Source organism: Schistocerca piceifrons, chromosome 1 (genome assembly GCF_021461385.2).
Source record: "Schistocerca piceifrons isolate TAMUIC-IGC-003096 chromosome 1, iqSchPice1.1, whole genome shotgun sequence".
Taxonomy (NCBI): domain Eukaryota; kingdom Metazoa; phylum Arthropoda; class Insecta; order Orthoptera; family Acrididae; genus Schistocerca; species Schistocerca piceifrons.
In genome coordinates, this window is record NC_060138.1 from 286476778 (window position 1) to 286480406 (window position 3629).

The 3629-nt window shown below is 45.0% G+C and overlaps 1 pseudogene; it reads right to left on the bottom strand.

Annotated features, from left to right (window-relative positions):
- Positions 1-1072: 1072 nt before the first annotated feature.
- LOC124717274 lies at positions 1073-1190 on the bottom strand (annotated as a pseudogene).
- Positions 1191-3629: the final 2439 nt, after the last annotated feature.

A 3629-nucleotide genomic window follows, 5' to 3' on the forward strand; every position in this document is an offset into this window, starting at 1 on the left:
TGGTCTCCCTCTACGATTTTTACCCTCCACGCTGCCCTCCAACACTAAATTGGTGATCACTAGAAGCCTCACAATATGTCCTAGCAAGCGATCCCTTCTTCTAGTCAAGTTGTGCCACGAATTTCTCTTCTCCCCAATTCTATTCAATACCTCCTCATTAGTTATGTGATTTGGAATAGAGAAGAAGTCTAAATAGGTAAATTCATTTAAGAAAGAAAATTGCCCAGAATGTGTCCTGTAATATTCGGCTGAAAACAACCGCGACTCTGTAATGGGCCCGATCCGAAACACCACACTCTACACATTGGAGAATAGAATAAGAACTTCACAAAAAAAAAGGGGGGGAGTAGTCTGAATCGTATCTCGTACAATTCACATTTTGAGCAAGTCGTCGACTATGTAATACAGAAGGATAGTTTTGCAGTGACATACTAGGCTTTCCCTTTTGTAGCTGAAATGCATTGTTCGAGGGACAAATTACAATTAGCCCCGATCCCCTATTTCCGACCAGTGCTTCCGAAAGGTAAGCCAAATACCGGAACTGGAAATCCCATCGCAAAATATTCCCTACTCGGATCATCTCTGCGCCACTACCAGGAAGCCTAGTACTTATCTGAAACGATCTGGTCACTGCCGCCCTTTCTACTGTTCAGGGTACAATATTAAAAATAAATGAATAATATGAATAAATGTATAAATTGAATGAAACAAGTTGGGGTCCATTGATGAATTCATCTGCCAATACCAACGACTCTTAGCACAATCTTCATCAGGAATGGTCTGGACTACCATTAGACTTCTCGATCTAAGTTACAGAGAGACTGCCATAATGGTGTAGTAGCTATTGGACTAAAACTAAAGTAAACTCCGTCCGAACAGGCCATGAAGGCCCAATGGAACCGACCGGCCGCCGTCTCATCATCAGCCCACAGGCATCACTGGATGCGGATATGGAGGGGCATGTGGTCAGCACAGGGCTCTCCTGGTCGTTGTCAGTTTTCGTGACCGGAGACGCTACTTCTCAATCAAGTAGCTCCTCAGTTTGCCTCACAAAGGCTGAGTGCACCCCGCTTGCCAACAGCGCTGGACAGACCGGATGGTCACCCATCCAAGTGCTAGCCCAGCCCGACAGCGCTTAACTTCGGTGACCTGACGGGAACCTGTGTTACCACCGCGGCAAGGCCGTTGGCCAGCTATTGGACTAGGCCTCCCCTAATTACAATTTTTGTAATTGTGGAAGATAATGTCACTTCTTATTACTGTTTTGAAAAGTGTTTCATTCCTTTAATCATTTTCTACTTTACTCAATAAAAACGTCTTGAGATAGAGCTGTAGATTACTGTGTAATTCCTCCAACTCTGTGTTGAGACTTAATCTCGTATTTCTTATGTATCTTTGTGTTCCTCTTTGTGTTTATGTGTTTGGGACTAGGGTTGGCCGCCTGCATATTTACGCTGAGTACCTTTCTAGCAGTGAGCAGTGATCCGCGCCGCGCTGCCTGAAGAGCCATGGCGGGACGCGAGGCCAGGGCGGCGCTATGAACGTCACGTCGTTCTCCGCCTGCGCCTCGAGCTGCGCCAATGGCAGCCTCGCCTTGGCTGGCCAGACGAGCGCCCTGTGTGTCGACGCGCCGCTGCTCAACTGCTCTGGACCGCTACAGCCACCCGGTAAGAGGAGCTGGCGGAACTTTGCGAGACTTGTGATCACACGAGGCAAAGTCATAGATAACATTCCCTCTGAACTTCCAACATCATAGCGACAAGTGGCAGCCAAATGGTTTTTCAAGTTGGATGGTTGATTTTGGGGAGGGGACCAGACCGCAATGGCGTCGCTCCCATCAGATGAAGGAAGGATGGGAAAGGAAGTCGGCAGCGAGATTTTAAAATGAACTATCCCGGCACTTGCCTGAAGCGATTTAGGGAAATCACGGAAAACCTAAATCGAGATGAATGGTCCAGTGTGCTAACCACTGCTTTTCAAGTTAGTATATAGAATCTGCAGCAACGGTGTAAATAGGCCGTTTAGGTTTTTATGTTGGTAACGTCACGTAGCTCTCTGTATGAAAATCACTGGCTCTGCTGTGTGCAGTCTGTGGCTGGGCTGGTTGGCATTGTTGAAAAATAAAATAGTTCAAATGGCTCTGAGCACTATGGGACTTAACATCTATGATCATCAGTCCCCTAGAACTTAGAACTACTTAAACCTAACTAACCTAAGGACATCACACAACACCCAGGCATCACGAGGCAGAGAAAATCCCTGACCCCGCCGGGAATCGAACCCGGGAACCCGGGTGCGGGAAGCTAGAACGCTACCGTACGACCACGAGCTGCGGCCGGCATTGTTGGAATATTCGCTATTGTAGTGTTCGGCAGTTGGATGTGAACAGCGCGTAGCGTTGCGCAGTTGGAGGTCAGCCGGCAGCAGAGGTGGATGTGGGGACAGAGATTCCACAGTTTTGAGAGCGGGCGATATGCAGGTGTGTCCGTCAGAAAGAGGAGATTTGTAAGACTGGGTGTCATGAACTGGTATATATATGATGACTTTTGAACACTATTAAGGTAAATACATTGTTCGTTCTCTATGAAAATCTTTCATTTGCTAACTATGCCTATCAGTAGTTAGTACCTTCAGTAGTTAGAATCTTTTATATAGCTGGCAGTATTGGCGCTCCCTGTACTGCAGTAGTTCGAGTAACGAAGATTTTTGTGAGGTAGGTTATTATTAGTCAGGGCCATTCTTTTGTGGGGATTATTGAAAGTCAGATTGCGTGGCGCTAAAAATATTGTGTGTCAGTTTATTGATGATCAGAATAAGTAAAGAGAGAAATGTCTGAGTACGTTCAGTTTGCTCAGCTGTTTGAAAGTCAAATAACGTAAGAGGTTTATCAGCACAGTCATTTATAATTTTCCAAAGGGGACGTTTCAACGGACGTTTGGAAGAATATCGTACACACAATCCGCAAGGTGGCATCGACAGATAAATTCGAGAACTATAGCATAAGTGAATACCTCGTGCACCCTTGTTGCTGCTAAAACTAATATAGAAAAGAATGGAAAAGAAAACTGAAGATTTATTAGTTGACGATCAGTTTGACTTCATGAAAGACGAAATGAAGCAAAGTAACGCATAACAGACGAAGCAAGGAGGATGTAGAAACCAAACTGGCGTAGAGAAAGAGGGCATTCCTCTCTAAAATAAGGCTACTTGGATCAATCAGAGGTCTTAGTTTGAGGCAGAAGCTTCTACGACGACACGCCTGGAGCACGGCACTGTGCTGACGTGAATAATGTGCCGACGGAAAACTGTAAAAGGGCAGAACATTTGAGCTGTGGTGTTACGGAAGAAAACTGTATATTAAGTGGGCTCACACTATACGAATTAAAGAGCTCCTTGCAGGAACGTCCAGGAAAGCAATACTTGGAGATCATTAACTACAAGAAGAGCACACACACACACACACACACACACACACACACACATATATATATATATATATATATATGGTGACGGGCTATCTCCACTTCTGTTTAATATAGTCCTGGATAAAGTCATTAAGGAATGGGAAAAAGAATTAAAAAATCAATCCTACTGGAAACCAATCCATCTTGGTAGAACCAAAGACAACG